A 25733-nucleotide genomic window follows, 5' to 3' on the forward strand; every position below is an offset into this window, starting at 1 on the left:
ACTGTTAGGTGCAAAAACAAAATGAGTTTGTTGATGAAGATGCTGATTTAGAGGAGGTAGTGGAGGAAAAAGGAGAGGATAAACCTAAAGAGGATGTTGTAGGGAATTCACCCTGAGAAATTCGGATCCCCATCTGGGACTGGAGAAGGAGGACATTCCAGGAGCTCCGAAAGAGCCCAATAAGTGGGTGAATCAGGTGACCTAATCCACTAAAACAGCTGCTGTGTCTCCAAGAGGGAGGGGGACATCAAGTCTGTGAGGGTCACCCATGTGTCAATAGTTCATCAATTATTGATGGTTTTTCTTTTTGATTGCTGTGTAGTATTCCATTGTGTAAATATGCCATAATTCTATTTTTTGAGATGGGGTCTCATTCTGTTGCCCAGGCTGGAATGCAGTGGCCTGAACTCCTGGGCTCAAGCAATCCTCCTGCCTCAGCCTCCCAAGTAACGGGGACTACAGGAAATATGCCATAATTATTTTCTCCATTCAGTTGTTGACGATATTTTGGTCGTTTCTAGTTTTTTGCTATTAGGAATAAGCCACTATGAACACTCTCGTGCATGTCCTTTGGTGGCCATAGCATGCATTTCTGTTGGATACACTCAGGAAAAAAATTGTTGGGTCGTCCAGATGTCCCCCATTCATCGTTGGCTGTTCTTTGTCTTCTACCTCTCAAAGTCCCTGAGATAGTGCAGAACTCCTGCCTGTCTAGAGCTCTCTAAGCCTGGAGGCAGGGGTTGGATAAGGTGATCCCCCGAGGCCTCTCTCAGCATTTCTCTGAAGGATTTAGCCACGGGTCTGTGGCCCCAGCTCCCGCCAGCATCACTGTTTGCTCACGAAAACGTTTCATGCGATTAGCCAAGTAATGACATCTTAAAACTGTAGAGCTAATATATTACGTAATAAAACACAGGAGCAAATCTCTTTGACACATACTGGTGATTTACTCCACCAGCCATAAAGATAATTACATTTCAGGTTGATATATAAAAGGCGGCAGGCAGAGCTTAAGAAGAATTAGCATAGCTTTGTGTGGGACCTCTCCATTCATGGGGACCAGTTCATCATTCCTTCTGCAGTTAGCCAGCAAACACTGACTCAGCTGGGCTTTCCCAGTGACTGGTCACCGCTGCCACTGGAAGGCCCTGTTGGCAGCATGGAAAGGGCAGGTGGAGAGAGGGCCAGGTTTGAGGTGTGAGGCATTCATTCCTACAGGCAGCTCTGTGACATTGAAGCTGTCTTCACGGGGTTAACAAGAATTCTGAACAGAAATATGCTTATGATTAAGCATTAATCAGGCCGCACTTTGACCAGCTTCCTTGTAACCAACAAGTCACGGTAGGACTAGATAGATACTGGCCGTTTGCATCCCCATGGTTCCTATAGATAGGATTTCTGATGTTAGAACCACAAGACTTTTGTTTAAGCTAGATAGGATCTCTGACATTAGAATCACGAGGCTCTCATTTAAAAATTGCTTACAATGTCTTTCGGATCCCCAATTCCAGTAAAACAGCTTATGCCAACCCGTTTGAAGACCCCCACAGAAGAACAGAATCAATATGAGAATACAGTTTCTTCATCTCCCTGTCTTATGGCTCCAACCTGCACTCTTTGACCAATCAACAATCTCCACACTTTGGCACACTCCAAAACCCTTAAAGACACTATCCCCAAACTCCTCAGAGAGTCAGATTTGAGGTTTCCTCCTGTCTCCTTGTTTGGTGGCCCTACAATTAAACCTCTTTCTCTGCTGCAATCTGGTGTCTTGGGCATATTTAAAATTGCCTTTGCAAAGATTATGACAGTGAGAGAAGTCTAGCAAGGCTGACTCCCTCTTGCTTCTAGCCCCCCAGGCTGGCTGTCCTCACTCATTCCTGGGCATAGGCCAAGCTAACCATGGGAGGAATTTAGTTTACAGTTTAACTTTGAAGAAAGGATGATAATAGTCCCTCTCTAAAACTGATCCCCTCCTTGTTAGGGGGCTGAAACTGCCTTTGTAAGACTAATGGAAGGCCACAAGTTTACAAATATAGGAGGGACCTGAATTCTGCTTAAATGTAGGGTGGGGCCGGGCGCGGTGGCTCATGCCTGTAATCCCATCACTTTGGGAGGCTGAGGCAGCAGGTTACGAAGTAAGGAGTTTGAGACCAGCCTGGCCAGCAGAGTGAAACCCTGTCTGTACTAAAAATACAAAAAAAAAAAAAATTAGCTGGGCATGGTGGCTCATGCCTGTAGTCCCAGCTACTCGGGAGGCTGAGGCAGGAGAATCACTTGAACCTGGGAGGTGGAGGTTGCAGTGAGCTGAGATTGCACCATTGTACTCCAGCCTGGGTGACAGTGAGACTCTGTCTCACAAAAAAAAAAAAAAAAAAAAAAATGTAAGGCATAGTTTCCATCATCTCTTATTGCTAAGGAGTTGTTGTGGCTAGAGGTCACAAGTTTTGTGACTTCCCCATTGCTCCTACAGATAACACCACTACCGATCCCAGAATCTAAGATTAGTCTTCTGAGATGTTTCTCAGACTTCTGCATTCTGGCAACCAACTGAGCCCACCTGGACTTAATGACTCATGACTCAACCAGTCCTGTGCCCTCACCCCAACCAGAGGCGGACACAGTGGATGAGGACAGTTTCCCACTATGATTGCATCCCTGACCAATCAGCAGCACCCATTCCTTAGTTCCCTGCCCACCAAACTATCCTTGAAAAATTCTAACCTCCAAGTCTTCAAGGAGATTGATGTGAGCGATCTCCAGTTCTCCCATGTGGCTGGCCTATCATTAATTAAATTCTTTACTATAATAAATACCACAGTATCAGTGAATGTATCACTAATTAAATTCTTTACTATAATACCACAGTATCAGTGAATGTATCACTAATTAAATTCTTTACTATAATAAATACCACAGTATCAGTGAATGTATCACTAATTAAATTCTTTACTATAATAAATACCACAGTATCAGTGAATGTATCACTAATTAAATTCTTTACTATAATACCACAGTATCAGTGAATGTATCACTAATTAAATTCTTTACTATAATAAATACCACAGTATCAGTGAATGTATCACTAATTAAATTCTTTACTATAATACCACAGTATCAGTGAATGTATCACCAATTAAATTCTTTACTATAATACCACAGTATCAGTGAATGTATCACCAATTAAATTCTTTACTATAATACCACAGTATCAGTGAATGTATCACCAATTAAATTCTTTACTATAATACCACAGTATCGGTGAATGTATCACCAATTAAATTCTTTACTATAATACCACAGTATCGGTGAATGTATCACTAATTAAATTCTTTACTATAATACCACAGTATTGGTGAATGTATCACTAATTAAATTCTTTACTATAATACCACAGTATCGGTGAATGTATCACTAATTAAATTCTTTACTATAATACCACAGTATCAGTGAATGTATCACTAATTAAATTCTTTACTATAATACCACAGTATCAGTGAATGGGTTTTGTCTGTGCAGCAGGCAGAAAGAACCCACTGGGCAATTACATACTGACTTGCCGAATGCATCAGGCCATGGACCTATTGCAGTTACAACACTGTAGAAGAAGCATCTGGCCTGGGAGACAGGGTGCCTTGTCTCTGGGCCTGATTTGCCACCACCAGCCTTAAGCAACTCACCACCTCTCTTGGAGTCAACATACACGCTGGGAGCAAGAGGCTCCCAACTCCTCGCTGATCACCCAGGAGAGGTTTACAGTAAATGCTCTGAACTTCCAGGACCAATTTTCCAAAGCAAAAGTCAGGTCTCTCAGTCTGACAAGTTGTTTCTTCTTCTTCCTTCTTCCCTTCTCCTTCTCCTTCTCCTTCTCCTTCTCCTCCTCCTCCTCCTTCTTCCTCCTTCTCCTCTTCTTTCTCTTCTTCTTCCTCCTCCTCTTCCTTTTCTTTCTTTCTCTTCTTTCTTCCTCTTCCTTCTCCTTCTTCATCTCCTTCTCCTTCTTCCTTTTTAAATCAGGCAGGCTCCCAAGCCCGAGTAGGCACAGAGAGGTTACTGGCGCATTTCTAAGGATGAAGGGACAAGGAATTTGCAACTGAGCTGTCCTGGTGTCATTGACCTCAAGGATTCTCTTCCCCATTGTTGCCCTAAAGGAAAAAACTGAGGCAAAATTAATATAAGAAGAGAGTTTGTTTGCACCAATTTCGAAGACTGCAATCAGGGAGCATAGATTTAAGTTGCCCTGAACATAAGCTTAATTAGCAGCAGTTACAAGTGGGTTTTCAAAAGAAAAGAGAAGGCAGTTCACAGGTTGTTTACCAAGAATGTACACTAAGATAAGCTGGGCAACAGAGTGAGGCCCCTGTCTCTACAGAAAAAAAAAAAAAAAAAAAAAAAAAGGCCGGGCACAGTGTCTCACACCTGTAATCCCTGCACTTTGAGAGGCTGAGGCTGGTGGATTGCTTGAGCCTAGGAGAGCAAGGTCAGCCTGGGCAACATGTCAAAACCCTGTTCCACTAAAAATACAAAAAATTAGCCAGGCGTGGTAGCACACGCCTGTAATCTCAGCTACTGGGGAGGCTGAGGCACGAGAATTGCTTGCACCTGGAAGGCAGAGGTTTTGATGAGCCAAGATCATGCCTCTGTGCTGAAGCCTGGGTGACAGAGTGAGATTGGGTCTTAAAAAAAAAAAAAATTACCTGGGTATGGTAGTACCTGGCTGTAGTCCCAGCTACTCCAGAGGCTGAGGCAGGAGGATTGCTTGAGTAGAGGAGGTTGAGGCTTCAGTAAGAAATGATCATGCTACTACCCTCCAGCCTGGACAACAGAGTGAGACCTTGTCTCTAAAAAACAAGTAATAATAATAATAACAACAACATAAGCTATTCATTCGTCATTTGCTATTCTTTGTATCACAAATTTAGGAACCTGAAGATAATGGGTGAGGCAGCTAGTCAGCAACAGAATCCCTTTGAACAATTGCTCCTGGGCCTGGGTGGAGTGTGAGGAGGGATATGTATGACTGAATTCCCAAACTCCTGTCTCTCAGGGCCTGATCAGTTTTGCAGGGCTTAGACCGCTCTGAGCTATTTTTCTTTTCTCACCATGTTCTCTACTGCTCCACACCATGAGGCAAGGGCTCAGAGGGAGTTCAGAGAGAAAATAATTTGGAAAAACGCTCAGGCATCAATATTCAATGTCCTTGTTTAGAAATAGGAAACTGAGGAAGACAGGAGCCCCTGGGTCATCCAGATGCTGTAGGGGAGGAAAAATACCTTTTCCTTCCACCTTTCTTAGGTTCATTGGCTGGAACACCTGTAACAAAAGACAGATTAACAAGAGAAGAACAAACAGAAGCTTATTAACCTCTATACCTCATGTATACATGGGAGATGCCCAGGGAAAAAGAAGTAAATCTCAAAGAGGTGGTTTAGAATTCAGGCTGAAATACCATCTTCAGCTGAAACAAAGAAAGAAGGGTATGAGGGAGGCCAGTTACAGGGAGGTGACCAGGAAAAGCACAGTAAACAAGGGTAAGGTTTGCTATGCATATTAAAGTCAGTGCTTATCCATTGATAAGTCTCTAGTGATTTGGAGACATCCTTCTCTTCCTGGTACAGAGAGGGAGACATCCTTACAAAGAGAGATTTCCTTTGTAAATGTAAATTTCCTATACGAAAGGGTAACTTCTACTCTGTTTTCAGTTTCTCCTGTGTCTGCAGATTCTCAAAATAATTAACTCAAAATAATCCTTATGCCAGAGAGGCATATGCTAGGGCGGTATATTCTGGTCCCCTACAGTCATATTTTGGTCTCCTACAATTCACAGAGAAAACTAGTGTCAGAGACGAGACTAGAAGCCAACACGAGATGTATAGAGCCGAAGATATGTTGCTGCCATTCTGGGTGAAGGAGCCCAGAATCTAATGTGGTGTCTGCTCCTTCTCTTACCTGGGCACAAACCGATATCTTTTTTTTTTTTTTTTTTTTGAGATGGAGTCTCGTTCTGTCGCCAGGCTGGAGTGCAGTGGTGCAATCTCAGCTCACTGCAACTTCCACCTCCCGGTTTCAAGCAATTCTCCTGCCTCAGCCTCCTGAGTAGCTGGGACTACAGGTGCATGCCACCACACCCAGCTAATTTTTGTATTTTTAGTAGAGATGGGGTTTCACCATGTTGGCCAGGATGGTCTCGATCTCCTGATCTCGTGATCCACTCACCTTGGTCTCCCAAAGTGCTGGGATTAGAGACATGAGCCACCGCGCCCAAACTGCAATCTTAAAGGAAACCCAGCCTCATGCTTCGTCTTTTCTCATGTTTCTCCACCCCTCTTCTCTTGCTCAGGTGCTGGCAGCCTGTCTAGTGGAGAGTTGCTCTGGATGCAGCAAGGTTGGACAGGATGAGCTCTAGAGAGCCAGGGCTTTTGATCTTAGACTTGGGGAGAGGTGGGACCTGGGAGGTGAGCTGCAGGTAACCCAGTTGCAGTAACCATTAGCCAGCTGTGAGCCCTTGGGAACTGGGAGTCAGGACTCCTGGGATCTGCTTCCCTTCTCTCTCCTCCCTGGTCTTCTGAGGCCAACTCATCTTTGGTTTTCCACTGGGAAATGTTTTCACCTCTCCAAACCTGGACAGAGCGCCTCCTCCTGGCTGAGTGGGGATGTTCTCCAGTGAATCTTGGGACCTTGGGGAGCAACACTGCACACATGGGGTTCATCAAAAAGCCATTTGCAGGCCGGGTGCAGTGGCTCACGCCTGTAATCCCAGCACTTTGGGAAGCTGAGGCGAGGAGTTCAAAACCAGCCTGGCCAACATGATGAACCCCCATCTGTACTAAAAATACAAAAATTAGCCGGGCATGGTGGCATGCATCTGTAATCCCAGCTACTCGGGAGGCTGAGGCAGGAGAATGGCTTGAATCCAGGAGGCAGAGGTTGCAGAGAGCCAAGATTGCACCACTGCACTCCAGCCTGGGTGACAGTGTGAGACTCTGTCTCAGAAAAAAAAAAAAATTCCATTTGCAAGGGTGAGAGTTGCATCCTCTGAGCCCCAGCCCCTCCTCCTTGGCCTGAATGCAGGAATGGCAGGCTTGGGCACTAGTTGGATGGTTGGAGGAGGACTCCAACTCAGCAGAGCAGCACGCGGGGCTTAGAAGGCAGTATGGGAGCCACTTCTAGGCTCTGGAATGTGCAAACTCAGCCACGCACAAACCCTCAGCTTCCGGCCCAACCTCCTGCTGAGTTATTGATGCAGATAATGGAAGAGGGGGGGCGCCTAGAAACCCCCAAGCCCCTCCTCCTGCCCATTGTGTCCTCCGAATCCCTCTCCCGCGGCTCAGCGCGGCGGAGCTCAGGGGCGCAGGCTCTTAGAGCTGCGGTGGGGCGGGGGCCGCGGGACGTCCGTTTGCTCTCCGCGGAGGAGGCGACGCGCCGCCAACGACCGCAGCTCCACGTCCTGGCGCTTCTGGGAGCCGCCCCAGCGGGAGCCAGAGAGAAGATGAATCGCCCTGAGTGACACAGGACATGGCAGATTGGATGTTTAATTTGGGTATCTCTTTAGAACGCCCCCCACGCCCACCTCCTCTGCTCCCACTTAGCATCCAGCCGGCGAGAAAGCCCTGCTCCTCACAAATTGCCTTGTCGGCTCAGAGAAAAATGCCAGCGTGACTGATTGCTAGGTGGGTCCCTCCAAGTGCGCGGGAAGGAACCGGCACGACCGCACAATGCTCCTTCCTACAGAGACGCGGCGTCGTGCCAGAGCCGGAGATTTGAGTCAGACACCGGGAAGGACTGCCCGTGGAGGAGGGCGGCTCGTGGGGCTGGGGGTTTGTTTAGGGGTCTCTCGGGGCCAGAGGGAGGGTCAGGCGACCCTGGCTGGGGTCTGGTGGCTGTAGGGGGCCTGCGGGGCCCAGAGGAAGGGGCCGGCACCCGGTCCGCGAGAGGGGGGACGTACGGGGCGGGGAGGCAGAACGCAGCCCCCAGCAGACGGACAGCCTTCCCCAGACTGCCTGGAGCTCGGAGCCCGGCGCCGAAACCTGCAGATCACAACCTGTCAGTCGCGCTTTCCCGGCAGCCTCACCTGCCTCCAGATCTTTCCAAACAAGGAAAGGAGCTGCAAACATGGCAATCACCTTCCCGGCAGCGGCAGACAGCTGCCAGGGAGCAGCAGGCGACGAGCCAGCCCAGTCCGGGAGGCGGAGACGTGATCAGGCTGTGGCAGCCCCCTATACCGAGCTAGAGCTAGGGCGGACCCCGCCCCCCACCCCGCCCCCGCAGGGACTTTGGTGGATGTCCAAGGTCACCCTCAGCTCGGCAGGGATTCAGCACCGGAGCAGCCACCTGTTCAGGTGGCAGTTCTGGAAGGACCCCTCGGGGCTGGGGGAGGGTGGGACTAGGGCCGCACCCTGGCTTTTGCTAACCATTTGTGTGACTGGGGCAAGTGCCCTGGCCTTGGACACTGACGGCACCGCACAAGGCCTGGGGTCGCTTCCATGCAGCTCTCACATTCTGATTCTGGAGATCTCTTGGGAAGAGCTAAGGGTGGCTTTTAGGCCCTGAAGCTGGGTAGGGCCCAGAAACCACACTTTCTAGGTGGTGGAGTGGCCCTGATCCTCTCTTCATTGTCCAGATGATTGCTTGAAGCCAACTCAGTGGAGTGTTGAGGTGGCTAATCCCAGCTACTTGAGATGAAGAGGTGTTGGAGGTCTGACCCGGGATAAGCCTGAGTGATCCGGGACTCAGGGCTCCCAAAGGGCTGGAATGAAGAACCTCCTTTGGAGGGTTAATATAGGAGAATTTAAGAGGTCCTCACCTTCCTTCCCATCAGCCTGCTGGGTGTTACTGCCCATGCCAAGGACAGCCAGATGGGTAAGCCAGCTTCCCCTAGGGCTGACTGCCTTTTACTCCATGAACTGTTTGAGATTGCATGGGTTCCTCTGAGTTCTTGAAAGTATGAGGACAAACAGAAGGGAGGATGCTCTCAACATGAATGTGGATAATTTGCCCCCAGTGAAGCCGCAGTGTGGGTAATTTACCTGTACAAATCAAGAGATGGATGCCTTTTCCATCTGGTCTCATTCAGATGTCTTCTCAAATCAGAAAATATCTACTCTTTAGCTCCCAGCCCAGGTGACACTTACTACTCCTTCACCAAGCCCGCCTTTCCAGCTTCCTCACATACAGTAGTGGATGAATCGCCCCCACCATGCCACACGGAACAGGGCCATCAAAGTGGCCCTAGGCCACGGGGAGGTCTCTGCTCCCTTCCCCAGCCCTGGGCTACCCTTGGGTCCTGCTCGTCAGACCACTCCCCTGTCCCTGGCCCTGTGGGGAGGAGGCTGCCCTGGTCATGGCCGCCTGCCTGTCATTCCTGACTCACCACCATCCCCAGGTGTACCATTCCTGCCCTCTGCTCAGCTGCAATTGAAGGCTTTAACTTTGCACACTTTGGGATCACGGTTGTGTCATTGGAATAAATCAAGCAGGTCTCAACCACCACCCCCGCCAGGAAAAAAAAAAAAGCCGGGGGGGCCCTAGGATGAGAAAGCTGGAGGGAGCGGGCAGGAATCCACTTAAAAATATTCCTTAAGCTTAAAACATGCTGTAGGTGGGGAAAATATCATGATCAGATGGAAGTTAGGGTGGCAGAGAATGTCACCAAGTCATCTGGATCCATCACAAGAAAGAGACTGGGATCTGGGTGCTGAGGAAACCTTCACCAAGCTGTGTGAAGACTCAGCCTTTTCTCAATATCCTAGCTAGCTCCCCCTTCCCGTGCCACACCTTCTCTACTCTCTAAAGGGGCTTAACATCCTCATGCTCTCTGCTTGTTCACCAAGTTTTCAGCAAAGTGTCTCTAATAGTCATTTACACCTGCATCAGAAGATAAGTTCCCGGGTGACAGCTTATGTAAATGTTCAGGTCAACTTTTCAGAAGGTATTTGCTATGGTTTGAATGTGTCCCTCCCAAAAGCGTGTGTTGGAGACATAATTGCTATTGTAACCATATTAAGAGGCGAGCCTCTTAATATGGTGGCTCATGCCTGTAATTCCAGCTATTTAGGAGGCTGAGGTGGGAAGATTGCTTAAGGTCGGGAGTTTGAGACCAGCCTGGGCAACATAATGAGACCCCATCTCCAAAAAGTAAAAACATAAAAAATTAGCTGGGTGTTTGTAGTATGGCTATTAGCTGGTAGTTGGTGCCAGCTACTCAGGAGGCTGAGACTGAGGTGGGAGGATGGCTTGAGCCTAGAAGTTTGAGGCTGCAGTGAGTTATAATTGTGCCATTGTACCCCAGCCTGGGCAACAGAGTGAGACCTCGTCTCTAAAAAAAAACAGAAAAAGAGGCTGGGCATGGTGGCTCACACCTGTAATCTCAGCACTTTGGGAGGGTGAGATGGGCAGATCATGAGGTCAGGTGTTCGAGACCAGCCTGGCCAACATGGTGAAACCCCATCTCTACTAAAAATACAAAAATTAGCTGGATGTGGTGGTGTGTGCCTGTAATCTCAGCTACTTGGAAGGCTGAGGCAGGAGAATTGCTTGAAACTGGGAGATGGAGGTTGTAGTGAGCTAAGATCATGCCATTGCACTCCAGCTTGGGCAACAGAGCAAGACTCTGTCTCAAAAAAAAAAAAAAAAAAAAGAAATAAAGAAATAAAGAAAAAGAAGGAGGCAGGATCTTTAAGAGGTGGTTAGGCCATGAGGGGTCTGCCTTCATGAATGGATTAATGCCATTGGCCATTTTCTCAGGAATGGTTTCCTTATAAAAAGAGGAGGTTAGCCCTTCTCTCTGTCTTCACCCTCTTCCTCCCCCACCTCTCTCCCCCACCTCCTCTCTCTGTCTCTCCCTCTTTCTCTCACTCACCCATGTGATGCCTTCTGCCATGCTATGATGCAGCAAGGGCTTACCAGACGCTGCCCCCTCGGTCTTGGACTTCCCAGCCTCCAGAACCATAAGCCAGTAAATTTCTATTCACTATGAATTACCCAGTCTGAGGTATTCTGTGGGAGCAGCACAAAACAGACAAAGATGATATTCATACTTAAATAATGTAAGACTTTGTATATCTAACTCTGGGCTTTCTTCTCTGGTAAAAATAAGATCAATGTTGATAGCACTTGGTCTCAGAGCCCCTGATGTTAGCACTAAGTTATAAGCATTTACTCTGCCATCAGATATGGTGGCCCTGCTGAGGCTCTGGCAGTAGGACGAACCCAAAACAAAGCAAGTGGTCCCAGTGCCCTTCCCTCCTTCCACTTCCTGCTCCAGGTTGATGGGCTGGACACAAGGGTTAAGATTAGGGGATCTGGCCAGGAGCAGTGGCTCACACCTGTAGTCCCAGCACTTTGGGAGGCCAAGGTGGGCAGATCACTTGAGGCCAGGAGTTCGAGACCAGCCTGGGCAACACAGTAAAACCCTGTCTCTACTTAAATTACAAAAATTAGCTGGGTATGGTGGTGCACGCCTGTAATCCCAGCTACTCAGGAGGCTGAGGCACAAGAATCGCTTGAACTCGGGAGGCAGAGGTTGCAGTGAGCCAAGATTGCGCCATTGCACTCCAGCCTAGGTGACAGAATGAGACTCTGTCTCAAAAAAAACCAAAACACAACAAAACAAAGCAAACAAAAAAATTAGGCAGGTGTGGTGGCACACACCTGTAATCCCTAGCTACTCAGGAGGCTGAGGCAGGAGAATTTCTTGAACCCAAGAAGCAGAGGTTGCAGTGAGCAGAGATCATGCCACTGCACTCCAGCATGGGCCACAGAGCAAGACTCTGTCTCAAAAAAAAAAAAAAAAAAAGATTAGAGAGTCAGGCCCAGAGATTCCTGAGAGGAACTTTGTCAGTTCCCCCTTGTCCAGAAAGGACTGAGTAAGCCCACTCTTGGTCTTTTTCTGAATCAGCCTAAAAGTGGCCTCTCTTGGTTGGGGCAATTTTGGAGAGCAAATTGCAAGGGGCAGAAGCTTGGAAAAGGCTAGAAGGAAGGAAGGAGGGTATTGTTGCAGCCAATGCCAGCTGTTCCCCCTCCCAACCCAATGCTGTGGACTGCTGGCTAATGGGTGCACATGCTTTTTAGCCTCTGGCTCTTCTCTGCCATTCCCACCCCACAGCTGGAGTGTGCTTGGCAGAGGCACATAATTCGCTCTGTGCATTGGAGCCAGTGAGGGAAGCGCTACAGTCTGAGGGACGGAAGGGAGATGACAGGGAAAGAAGGATCCTGCACCTTTCTCTCTGCCTACCCACTGTGATTCCTTCTGCCCTCAGATGGGTCACAGAACGGTGGAACGGAAAGCTCAAGAGATCTGCAGTCAGAAGACCTGAGACCTCTTCATTTGCTAGCTGTCACCTAATTTTGTTTAGCCTTATTTTTCCCATCTGTAAAACTGGAATATTGGTTAGGGTTACAGACAAACACAGGTTGGGAGGATGCGTTTTGATGTGGGAAGGAACTTGATAGTCTGTAGAGGGATGTGCAGATGTGAGTTGTTATTCCTACTCCCGTCTTGCAGGAAGTGGGATGCCTGGCCAGACACCTCAGCATGCATATCACTCATCAAACCACACCCACCCCTGCACATACAGGTGCATATTCCACGGTAAACCAAAACAACAGCCTCGAAAACAACCAACAAAAACTGAAGGTGTGATGTTTATCCACGTGGGTTCCTCCCAATCCAACAGAAGTTAGACTTGGGCCTCTAGGACTCATTCCAGTGAGGACCCTCTGAGCACTCATGAAAGCTTTCATGGGAGTCTGCAGGAGGGAAGGAGGGTGGAGGAGGGGCAGGATCTCTTCAAAGGGCAAATTAATGCATGCCAAGCTAACACATGCCAACCAACATTACTGAGCATCCCCTGAATGCCCATATTTGCTGGACATTTCACAGGAGCCAAGACAACTCTGAAGGGTTTTACAGTCAATGGAGATGATAAGTAAACCTTCCTTCAAACAGGGAAATAATGGGAAACATAGATTGCATTACACACAATTGTAGAAGGAAGGAAGCTGTTTTCAGAGCCCTAGGCCCATCCCATCAAACAATGGTGTTCCAAGGGTAAATTGAGTTCTCTTTGGCTGAGCAGAGAGCATGAGGCCAAGAGGGAAAGATATTGGGGTGCCGGGCATCACAGCAGGCTCCCTTTCTGCCTTCCCACACCAGTCTCCTGACACCGACTGGATGTCACTCACTTCAATTCAGTTCAATTCGATTCAATTCAATCCAATTTAATCAAATTCAATTCTGACATCAGCTACCTGGCGTTAGCACAAATCCCACAGGTTAAGGGGCTTAGTCCTACAAGACTGCCCACTTCAGGTACCAACTACAAGTCCTGGGTGTCCTCAAGCCACTCACACTTCTGCCTGCCCAGCTATAAATTCAGGGGTTCCTCTACACACCCATTTTGGGTTGATAAAGAATGACTCAGAGAACTCACTGGAAACATTATATTTACAATTACCATTTTATTGTAAAAGATACAAATAAACAGCCTGATGAAGATGCACACACGGCAAAGTCTGGAAGAGTCCCAAGCACAAAAGCTTCTGTTGGAGTCAGGGTGTGCCACCCTTCTGGTATGCCAATATTAGTATGTTTACTAACCAGGAAGTTCTCCAAGCCTTGTTCAGAGTTTCTATTGAGGTTTCATTATGTAAGCATGATTGATTTAATCATTGGCCATGTGACTGGACTCCATCTCCATCTTTTCCTGGAGGAGGAAGGGAGAGGGGAGGGGCTGAAAGTTCCAACTCTTTAATCCCTTGGTTGGTTTTCCTGAGAACCAGCCTCTGTTCTGAAACTGTCTAGGGGATCTGCTGTGAGTCATCTCATTAGCATAAACTCAGGTGTGGCTGAAAAGGGCTCATTATGAATAACAAAAGACATTCCTATCATTCAAACTTCTGAGGGTTTTTGAAGCTCTGTGCCAGGAACCTGGGACAAAGACTAAATATATTATTTTTGACTTCATCCCACTTTCCTACTCACAGAGAAGAAGGAAGAGAATGGGGGAGCGTCCTGAGTGTTTCGTGACTTCATTGTGGGAGGAGGCGCCGGAACTGTGTGAGTGGTTGAAGGAAAGTATGAAGAAAACAGAATCACAGATCATCTTAACTGGAGGTCTATCCTACAGAAGAGGGAGCCTCTGCCAGGAGGAATTTGGACCAATGAGTGAAAGTAATGGGAAACCAGTTTTCAGCAGGAGCTGATGGGGTGGGCTGCCTTGAGAAGTAATAAGCTCCTAGAGGATATTTTAACAGAGCCGAATGCAAGTTCCATGTGAGCATCAACTCAGTCGGACTTGACTTCTGCTGTGTGCCTGGGGCCTGAATATTACCTGACAAAGAGTAGATCCTTACTAAATATTTGGTAAATATTTGTTGAATGCACATTTGTCGAGGAGAAGGGAAGTTAGTTTAAATAACATGAAAACCTAGGCCCGGTCATAAGTCTTTAGTATCCAGCCATTGTGCTGGCTTTTGAGGCAAAAAACAAAAACAAAAACAAAAAAAATTCTTCTTAAGAAGCTCACCACAGTAAGTGCTGTAAGTGGGGAGATAGACATTTATGTCTAGAGCAAAGTTTAATAACAAACAAATCAGTTCCAGTTAAAGATGGCAAGTTGAACCCATTCATTAGTTTACACTCCCCAAAGCCCATGGAAATAACAGTAAAAGGATTTTATTAAAAGGCATAAGCCCATCAGTTCAAAGGTGGAATGCAGATGGAGACTTCCAGGTAAAGATGGTGAATTGAATGCACACAATTCATCTTGCTCTTCTTGAAAACCCTAAAGTGACTATAAAGGGATTTTTTAAAAATCAGAAACCCATGAAGATGGAGATGAGACAGAAATTTGGCAGGACTTGTTTTACAAGATACAGGTCACAAGGACACTGCTGATAAAACAGGATGTGGCAAAGAAGCCAGTCAAAACCTGCCAAAACCAAGATGGCAACAAAAGCAACCTCTGATTGTCCTCACTGCTCATTATATGCTAATTACAATGCATTAGCATGCTAAAGGCAGTCTCACTAGCGCCATGACAGTTTACGAATGCCATCGCACATCCAGAAGTTACCTTATATGGTCTAAAAGAAGGAGGAACCCTCAGTTCTGGGAAATCTCTGCCCCTTTCCTGGAAAACTCATGAATAATCAACCCCATATTTAGCATATAATCAAGAATTAACTATAAATATAGCTGGCCAACAGCCCACAAAGGCTGCTCTGCCTATGGAATAACCACCTTTTATTCCTTTAGTTTTTTTCTTTTTTTCTTTTTTTTGAGATGGAGTTTTGCTCTGTTGCCCAGGCTGGAGTGCAGTGGCACGATCTTGGCTCACTGCAACCTCTGCCTCCTGGGTTCAAGTGATTCTCCTGCCTCAGCCTCCCGAGTAGCTGGGATTACAGGTGCACGCCACCATGCCCTGCTAGTTTTTGTATTTTTTGTAGAGATGGGGTTTCTCCATGTTGGCCAGGCTGGTCTGGAACTCCTGACCTCAGGCGATCCATGTGCCTCGGCCTCCCAAAGTGCTGGGATTATAGAGGTGAGCCACCGTGCCCAGTCTATTCCTTTACTTTCTTAATAAACTTGCTTTCACTTTATTCTGCTTGCTCTTGAATTCCTTCCTGTGCTTGAATTTCTTCCTGCACAAAGCCAAGAACCCACGTGGCCTCCCGGGCTGAGCCCCAATTTTGGGGTTTGCCCTGTGCCAGAAATAATGGGAGAGAAGACAACAGCAGCCCAAGTTTGGAAACTGTAAAGCAATGAATGAGTAAACTGAGTAGACTGGGAAAAGCTGAAGCCCAAACTAAAAGAGGGGAAAGCTAAAAAGCCAATTCCCACTCCTTTCTCCAAAACCCCTCCAGAGTCTCAGGCATTGGTGACACTACTGTTGCTGGAAAGTAGAGTGAGGAAGGGAGCTAAAATAAGGAGATCTTGGGCCGGGTGCAGTGGCTCATGCCTGTAATCCCAGCACTTTAGGAGCCTGAGGCAGGCAGATCACTTGAGGTCAGGAGTTCGAGATCAGCCTGGCCAACATGGTGAAACGCTGTCTCTACTAAAAATACAAAAATTAGCCGGGTGTAGTGGCAGGCACCTGTAATCCCAGTTACTTGGGAGGCTTAGGCAGGAGAATCACTTGAACCCGGGAGGCAGAGGTGGCAGCGAGCCAAGATTGCGCCACTGCACTCCAGTCTGCGGGACAGAATGAGGTGCTGTCACAAACAAACAAACAAAAACAGAGACTGGGTAATTTATAAAGAAAATAAATTTATTTTTTATAATTCTGGAGGTTGGGAAGTCCAAGAACACGGTGTCATCATCTGCTCAGTTTCTGCAAGGGCCTTCTTGCTGTGTCATAACATGGTGGAGGGTATCACATGGCAAGAGGGCAGGAGCATACATGTCAGCTCAGGTCTCTTTTCCCTGATGGGACTGGTGGCTTTATAAGAAGGAGTTTCACTCTGATGATCTTACTTAATCCTAAGAATCTCCCAAAGGCCCCACCTCCAATTGACATATAAATTTGAAGATTGTTTCCAACACATGAAACTTGGGGAACAGATTCAAACCATAGCAGTGGCTGGGCACAATGGCTCATGCCTGTAATCTCAGCACTTTGGGAGGCTAAACCTCAGCATAGGAGTGGTTTCCCCCATGGTGTTCTCATGATAGTGAGTTAGTTCTCATGAGATCTGATGGTTTTCTAAGTGTCAGGTTTTATAAGAGGCAGGAAAAATCACCTGAGGCCAAGAGTTTGAGGCTAACCTGGGCAACATAGTGTGACCCTTCTCTTTTTTTTTTTTTTTTTTTTTTTAGATAGAGTCTTATTTTGTTGCCCAGGCTGGAGTGCAGTGGTGCAATCTTGGCTCACTGCAACCTCTGCCCCCCAGGTTCAAGCAATTCTCCTGCCTCAGCCTCCTGAGTAGCTGGGATTACAGGCACCTGCCATCACGCTTAGCTAATTTGTGTGTTTTTAGTAGAGATAGGGTTTCACCATATTGGCCAGGCTGGCCTTGAACTCCTGACCTCGTGATCCACCTGCCTCAGCCTCCCAAAGTGCTGGGATTACAGGCGTGAGCCACCGCGCCTGGCAGTGTGACCCTTCTCTACAAAACATTAAAAAATTAGCTGGGCATGGTGATGTACACTTGTAGTCCTAGCTGTCTGGGAGGCTGAGGTGGGAGGATCCCTTGAGCCCAGGAGATGAAGGCTACAGTGAGCTGTGATCACACCACTGCACACCAGCCTGGGCAACAGAGTGAGACTCTGTCTCAAAAAGAAAAAAGGAGTAAACTACAGCAGTGGATAATTGCTCTTTCTCCATGCTGGCAGAAGACTGAGGTTTGTTCTTGGAAATGGTAAAACGAGATCTCTGGATTGGGGGATACCAGGTTGAGGATAGAGATACTATGTTAAAAAAAAGGGGAAAGAGATGAAACTGTTGGAAGAAAAAACTTCCCTTTACCAGCTTGGGTCTGTGTAGTTGGGGCCCTGCAAATGAATGGACATTAGACAGATTAACAGGAGAAAAGACAAATGTGCAGGAGCAGTCAGTAGTGAGTGCCTTGCTGGACAGCAAGAGTAAAAGGTTTATACATGGTTAACAAAAGAAGGGGTTAGGGCTTCAAGTTATGGGAGGTTCTGATGAAGTTTCTTTACACAATTTTTTTGGAATGTCGTAGTGTCCAAGGTCAGTTGACCTCCCTGGAGGGTGGGAGGGGGGCAGGGTTGTGGCCGCTGACTCACATAAAGCTGTGTTTTAGTCAGATAAGGAACATGCGGATCATATATCTTTCTGTTTCTCCTTTTGTGTTTTTGGTCTCTTCAAAATGAACTTATGCATATAGGAGCCTGACGCCTCCATATCCCTCTCCTGAGAATGCTGACAGTCAGGCCTTTACTTTCTAAGCCAAAGACTGGAAGAGTTTTTTTCTGGGGAATCTGGTTGGCTCAAGAGGAAAGATTTAAAGATACAGACATCAGAGGTTCCCCAACTACATAGCCATTCACCCTACAGGGATCTCATGGTCAGACAGGTCCCACTCACCCACTAAGAGCTTCCAATTAACACTCGGTCCCCAACTCTCACACAGGAGCTAACAATGCGGGAAAGTCAAGACAAACAAGACAATAAGCAACTCAGCAGTGCTAAGTGCAATGTAGGAAGAAGAAAACTTCCGAAGAACTATTATTAATATCTTTAGATAGATAAGTGAAGATAATTGCATGAAATAAGAAATGGATGCTATATAAAAGAACAAAAAAAGAGCTCTTAGAAATTAAAAATATAACAGGAGAAATTGAAAATTTCAGTAGAAGCATTAGAGGATAAGGTTTAGGAAATGTGGGGGCGAAAGCCCTCGGACCTCTGGAGTTTTGAGGAAAATTTAACATGCAAAAGACGAGTATGAACAGCTATGTAGAAATAGGATAGAAAGAAAGAGGGTCTGACCTAATGCTGATAGACTGAGTGGGGAAACCCAGCAGGGTTGTCTGTCCAGATTCTTCTCCCCCTCTCTGAGAATGCTTTCCTTCTGTTGGGTGTGCATCAGGACCCTCTCTGGATTAGGGGGTCTCACAACCTACAGTCTAGCAAGGTAGGTCAGATAATTTCTTTATGGCCAGTTTTTTACACAGAAAGGCAAAGGGAAAATGAGAGTAATCTTTTTAGGTTTCATGGCTGGCTTTGGGGAAAAAGGAACAAAGGCCAGCTTTGTTTCTGTGGCTGGCCTTAAGGGAGAACTGGACTGACAGACAATGGGCTAGAGAAGATCAGAGAAGAGCTTTTGCTTCTGAGGCTGCTGCTGAGGCCTTCATTTTAGGGTATTGTTTCCTGAGCTCAAACAAATCTCTCAGAAAGTGGAATGATATGGTTTGGCTGTGTCTCCACCCAAATCTCATCTTGAATTGTAGTTCCCATAATCCCCATATGTCATGATGGGGACCTTGTAGGAAGTGATTGGATCACAGGGGCGGTTTCCCCATGCTGTTCTCATGATAGTGAGTTCTCACACGAGATCTGATGGTTTTATAAGTGTCTGGCATTTCCCTTGCTGGCACTTCTCTCTCCTGGCACCTTGTGAAGAAGGTGCTCTGCTTCCCCTTCACCCTCTGCCATGATTGTAAGTTTCCTGAGGCCTCCCCAGCCATGGAGAACTGTGAGTCAATTAAACCTCTTTCCTTTATAAATTACCCAGTCTCAAGTAGTTAATTTTTTTTAATTTTTTTTTTTTTTAGACAGAACCTCACTCTGTCACCCAGGCTGGAGTGCAATGGTGCGATCTCAGCTCACTGCAACCTCTGCCTCCTGAGTTCAGGATTCTCCTGCCTCAGTCTCCTGAGTAGCTGTGATTACAGGTGCATACCACCATGCCCAGCTAATTTTTGTATTTTTAGTAGAGATGGGATTTTGCCACATTGGCCAGGCTGGTCTTGAACTCCTGGCCTCAAGTGATATGCCTGCTTTGGCCTCCCAAAGTGCTGTGATTACAGGCGTGAGCCCCTGCACCCAGCCCTCGGGCAGTTCTTAATAGAAGTATGAGAATAGACTAATACATAGAACAAAGAAGACAAAGAGATAGAAAATAGAAAAGATAAGAAAATTAGTGGAGTGGTCCAGGAAGTCCTCTATATGAAGGAAAGAAAACCTAAACAGAGGAGGGAAAGTTGTAAACTAACTCAAGAAAAGTACCAGGCCAGAAGAACATGAGTTTCCAGACTGAAAATGCCTACCAAGTGTCCAACATGGTGAAAAAATAGCTCACACCAAGGTGCAAAATCATGAAGAGAAGATTCTACAAGTTTCCTGAGAAAGACAACGGAAAAGCAATCACTTACAAAGGATCTAGTATCAGAAAGGCATCTTTAGCGTCACAATCATGTAAATATTGATCTAACAAAAATTGCAATATACACAAATTGTCAGGATGGAGAGGAGTGTGTGTGTGTGTGTGTGTGTGTGTGTGTGTGTGTGTGTGATGGCAGGAGGGGGAAGACGGCCAAATCTTCATACTATATAATGGAAAGTCAATAGATAATGCCAAAAATGGAATAACAAAGACGTAGCAACATAAGCACATTTTAAAGAGATTTGGAGGTAAATATCAAAAGAATCAGCTAAAAGCATTGAAATAGTTGCCTCTAAGGAGTGGTTGCCTCTGCCTGGGGTGGGTGAGGGGTTGGAAAGCAAGGGATTACTGTCGTGTTTTGTTTTTAATTTCAAACCCGGTAGAATTATGTAACTCTTTAAACCTTGTGGATGCATAACATTCATAAAATTAAAAAGTGGAACTAAAAAAATGTTGGGCATTGTTTTTTGCTATGATATTGTATGTATTTGTATGTCATCTTTCATAATAAAAATGTTTTAAGGAAAAGAAAAATCCCAGGCCTGATGATAACGTCAGAGGAGGGAGAGATTTCTGTGGGCTGGAGAAGCCTTCGTGAGTGGGGCTTTCTTGAGCTGAGTGGTGAGCTTGGATGAGAGTTAAATGGGCAGCGGGAGGCAGGGGGCTTTCTGTGATGAGGAGGTGGCAAAGAGCAAGGGCTCAGGGATGCTCTGATGTAGGTGTGTTTAGTATGTCTCTTGCTCTGGTTGGGTAAAATGCTATCCCCTCCCCCTGTACTCTGCTCACACAGTGAAAGATGAGGTGGATTTTGGGGGAGACAGAAAGCCAGGCAGAGGGATCTGGACTTCCCCTGTGAGGCTGGCACCATGGGACGAAAGGTGTGCCTGAAAAAGCAAGCTGCCCTGGCCACAAGCAGGATGGGCCCATGGGAGAAGCTGGGGCAGTGACTTTGCAGCAAACCAGTGACGGCCTTGGGTGGTGGCAGTGGAGATGGAAAGAAGGGAAGGGTAAAAGAAGGTTTTGAAGTTGAAGTAAAAGAACTTGTTGGCGGCTGGAGGAGAGAAATGGAGGGAAGAGTCCAAGGTGGTGGAGGCTTTGGGTGTGGGAGAAGGATGGAGATGTGGGGAGAAATAGGAACACAAGGAGTGGGACTGGGGGAACCAAGGATGGGGTTTGAAAGTGTGTAGGGGCAGAGGGAAGGACCCGCAAGTAGAAAGGACTTCCTGGGAATTGGGAGGGAAGAGAAACAGCTGATCTAGAGAAGTTCGAGGTGACGGGCCAAAGTCCACTGTGACAACTGACATGTTTCTCAGGCTTTGCAGCCTTTCTCAGGCCCAGCCTCATTCAGCTTTGTGGGAGAGGCAGACTTATCTCCATTTTACCAAAGGGGAAACTGAGGCTCCCAAGAACTTACCCAATGGTCACATATCAAAACTCTCATTTTTTGCCCAAACCACTGTGGTAGGTGATCGGAGTGGATGTTGCCCTTGAAGGAGGTGTGTAGAGTGAGGAGAGCAGAGGGTACAGGGGCTGAGCACCCCCAGGTGGAGGGCAGGGGAGGCAGGGGAAGAGTCAGACAGGGAGACAAGAGAAGGGAGAGTCTGGTACAGATGGGGAGAAAGCACAGGGTTGAAGGGGATGTCAGGACAAAAACAGCTGCAAATGAGATGTACTAGGCTCATGCCCCAGGCCGAGCACTGTGCTCAGCTCCTTATCTTATTTGGTCCTGACAACGACTCTATGAAATAGGTGAGGAATTAATGAGGAAACAGGAACTAAGCCCTTTCCAAGCCCACTCATCAGTGAGTGTTGCAGCCAGGATTTGAATCCCAGCATCTGACTCAGAGACCTGGAATCTCAACTCTGCCATATTGCAGGCCATAGGCGTGCCAGCTGGGGGGTAGGAGATAGGAGCAGTGCTTTTTATAAGAATTTAAATATCTTTTTTTTTTTTTTTTTGAGACAAACTCTTGCCCTGTTGCCAGGCTGGAGTGCAGTGGCATGATCTCAGCTCACTGCAACCTCTGCCTCCCAGGATCAAGTGATCCTCCTGCCTCAGCCTCCCGAGTAGCTGGAACTACAGGCACGGGCCACCAAGCCCAGCTAATTTTTTGTATTTTTAGTAAAGACAGGGTTTCACCATGTTAGCCAGGATGGTCTCGATCTCTTGACCCTGTGATCCGCCTGCCTCAGCCTCCCAAAGTGCTGGGATTACAGGCATGAGCCACTGCGCCTGGCCAAACATCTTTTTTATATTAAAAAGATAGATTTTTAAACCATTTACCAAAAATAGTGATGCTCATCATAATAAATAAAAGTAAACCACTACTAAAAGCCAATGGGACTTCCTCCTTTACCCCCTCTACCCCCAGACATTGGTGCACTCACCCCGCTATGGGTAGAGATGGCACTGCCTGGGACCCCAGATCAAGGGACAAGCTTCGGACCTGGGTGGATTTCATAAAGGACAAAGCCCTTGGGATGGTGTATGAACGTTTGCGTTTCTGCAGACACAAACAGCATGGCTGTGGGGAGCAGCCATCGGCGTGAGGGCCCCTCAAAAGTTAAAAAGCTACTGATGCTGCCCTGTGGCCTGGCCTGCTCTGTGGTGGGCGTCCTGCCTGTGCAGAGAGAGAGGAGTGTGTATGAGAGAGTGTGTGTATCAATGTGTGTATGTGCACATATTTGTGAGTTTCATTGTGTGACTGCGTGTGGGTCTTGTTTGTAATGATGAATTGTGTCTGTGAGCAAAGAGTTGTGTATGTGCTTATAAACCAATGTCTGTATGTATGTGTGTGCAGGTATGTGAGTCTGTAAGTGAAAGTGTAAGGATGTCAATGGTGATAAACTGTGTATCTGGGGACGGGTACATTTGTGCATGGGAGCACCTGTGTATGAATGTGTGTGCATATGTGCATGTGAACAGAAGTGTGGGATGCATGTTCTGTGATTATGGGTCGTGTGTAAGAGGGCAGATGTATATAAATATGTGTGTCAATTATGTGATGTTGTCTGTAGATGGAGTGTGAGGTGTATGTGGTTATGAATCATGTGCCTGGGGCAGGTTGATTTGAGGTGTGTGTGTGTGTGTGTGTGTGTGTGTGTGTGTATGTGTAGTGGTGCCTGGGCATGAGTGAGAGTGCATGGGTGCAGGTCTGTTTATAGCCTGTGTGTGCTGGGAAAAGACATCAGAAGTCCTTGCCATTCCCCCATCCCAGCCCCCCAAACCCTCAGAGCCTGCTCCCATTTGGGTCTAGAGCAGCATGTTTGAGAGAGATGTGAACATCCTTTCAGCTGCCTGTAGCCGGTCTGGGGAACAGTGACAAGGAAATGTGCTTGGTTATACCCAAATACCTTAATAAACCATAAAATTTACATGTGTGTTGCGGGGAGGACGGGAACAGGCGGCATTCAACTTGCAGGACATGCAGATACTAAACTCAATGTGAAAGTTAATTTGTAAGCCCAGAGAGTGAGTCGTGCTAGAGACAAGACTCCCAGGCCCCTGAGAGATCTGGGGCACCATTTCCTTTTTCGCTTCTCTCTCCCTTGCACGGCTTTTAGCAGAACTTTGGAGTAACATTAATTTATCTAATGCGTGCACGCCATAAGTTACTTTTTTAATTATTATGATCAAAATATTGCTTAAAATTGATGCCAGCTGCATGTGTTTCTGTTGGAGTTCATAATTGCAATTGTAAATTGGGGAGCAGCTCGGCTCCAGGAGCCTCCCTGAGTAACGGCCCCAATACCATTACCGAGAGGTGGATAAAAATAAAACTGCAGATCGTGCGGCAAAAATACACCAGTGCGAGTTAAAAGGGTAATTAGTGGAGCAGAAAGGGAAGCGGGACTCTTGTCTGCTCTGTGGCCCACGGGGGCGAGGACTGTGCCGGAGGCTGGCCCCAGGCTGGGCTAGGGCTGGGCGGAAGAATGGCTCTTAGGGAAGGACCCAAGCAGGTCTCTGCACCTGTTTCTCCTTCTGTAAAATGGAGATAATAGGAACACCCAGTGGCTCCAACCAGGTATACATGTGAAAGTCTTCCAGAAACCCACAAGTTCCCTATCTAAGTAAAGGGATTATTCATGGGCTAGGGAGACAGTGCTTTTTTCACCTTCCCCATCAGGAATGGTTTAGGCTGACTTTGACTCTCAATGGAAACTGCAGGTCTAGGACCAGAAGGCTGTCTTAGAGTGCAACGGTAAGGAGCACAAGCCTTACAATTCTTTTATTCATCCATGCATTCACTTGACAATATTTATTGTGCACCCTCTATGTTCCAGGACCCATCCAGGCATTAGGGATAGAGCAGTGAACAAAACAGAGATCCCCGCACTGCAGAGCTCACATTCTAGCAACGGGGCCAATAAGCAATGAAGATAGTAAATAAACTGGGTAATACAGAAGTGAATTATATGGCACATTACAAGATTACAAGTGGATACATTGTAGTTGTATGACTTTAGACAAGTTACTTAACCCAGCACTGCTGAACCTTTTTCACTAGACATAGTGGCCCACGCCATCATCATCTTAGTGACAATGCAACCTACTAACAACCCATGTGATTATCATAGTGGTAATAGTAAGAACAATCACTTATAAGACATCAACTGGGTGCCAGACACTGTTCTAAGGACCTGCCATATAAGCGATTGATGATGATGGCATGGGCAAGGCTATCTTTCTTGAACCTTCATGCTATGCCATTAACCCTCACAAGGAATCTATGAGGCAAGGAAGTGATCATATACTGTAGGGCTGGTGGGGTAGACCCATGGAGCTGCCATTCTGCAGCTGAGCAGAATGAATTTCCATATCAGAGAAATGGGAACAATAACAGTGCTCAGCTCCCAAGGGTTGAGAAAATGCCTGGGAAGTGCCCAGCACAGTGCATGGCACAGCATGAAAGTTCAAGAAAGATAAGCTTGTTTTTGTTACTAACCAGTAAGCCCTGAGACAGGGGAGAGTCGGGAAGCTGGTTAGGGGCATAGAGGAGAGCTCATTAACCTATCAGTGAACCTGGTTACCTGCAGAGCTGATACGTCACCTAAGGGACCAAGTGGAGGCCACTGAGGGTAGATGGCCTGTGAGAGGCCATTTCAGTGGGGAAGAGTTCTTGTTCCTGGCTGGTGTCAAACAAACAGCAAATCAGGACTTAGGTGAGAGAGGTGAGAGAAACTATGTGAAAAGACAATTGCAGTAAGAGGGGAGGGTTATTCCAATAGGGAAAACACAAATGTCTCAAGGTCAGACACAATGGGCTTTTAAAAAAACAGGGAGGCTATTATTATTATTATTGTTGTTGTTGTTGCTTGTTTGTTTGTTTTTGAAACAGGGTCTTGCTGTGTTGCCCAGGCTGGAGTGCAGTGGCATGATCTCGGCTCACTGCAAACTCTGCCTCCCAGGTTCAAGTGATTCTTGTGCCTCAGCCTCTCCCTCCTGAGTAGCTGGGGCTACAGGTGCACACCACCACACCTGGCTAATTTCTGTATTTTTTGTAGAGATGGGGTTTCACTATATCGCTCAGGCTGGTCTTAAACTCCTGGCCTCAAATGATCGCTCGCTTTGGCCTCCCAAAGTTTTGGGATTACAAGCATGAGCCACTGCACCCAGCCTATTATTATTATTATTATATTATTACTCTTTGGCAGAGCTAGCTGAGGTTATTTTGGACCAAAAAGAAAAAAACAATTGAATTGTTTTGTAGCTGGAGGCATGGGCAACGGGGGTCCCCAGGCAGTAAACTCCCCCATGGGTGGGCTGAGGGCTAGGGCTGAGCCTCAGGTGGGTCTCCTGTTCCCTGTGCTCCCCAGCACAGCAGCCTCCCTCCAGGGCTCTGGGGCAGCCGCAGGAGGGTCAGGCTGGGAGGGGCTGCCATGGCTGT

General features: G+C 47.0%; 1 long non-coding RNA gene across 2 annotated transcripts; it reads right to left on the reverse strand.

Moving 5' to 3' along the window:
- Positions 1-278: 278 nt before the first annotated feature.
- LOC112135535 (uncharacterized) lies at positions 279-8302 on the reverse strand. Of its 2 annotated transcripts, none has more exons than XR_008511455.2 (3): positions 8069-8302; positions 4695-4838; positions 279-4142 (listed from the first exon to the last, which is right to left on the reverse strand). It is a non-coding gene; the product is annotated as an uncharacterized LOC112135535 (long non-coding RNA). The 2 variants fall into 2 exon arrangements; XR_008511454.2 differs by having other exon boundaries at positions 279-4155; positions 4711-4838; positions 8069-8247.
- Positions 8303-25733: the final 17431 nt, after the last annotated feature.

This window comes from Pongo abelii, chromosome 9, assembly GCF_028885655.2.
Source record: "Pongo abelii isolate AG06213 chromosome 9, NHGRI_mPonAbe1-v2.0_pri, whole genome shotgun sequence".
Lineage (NCBI taxonomy): Eukaryota > Metazoa > Chordata > Mammalia > Primates > Hominidae > Pongo > Pongo abelii.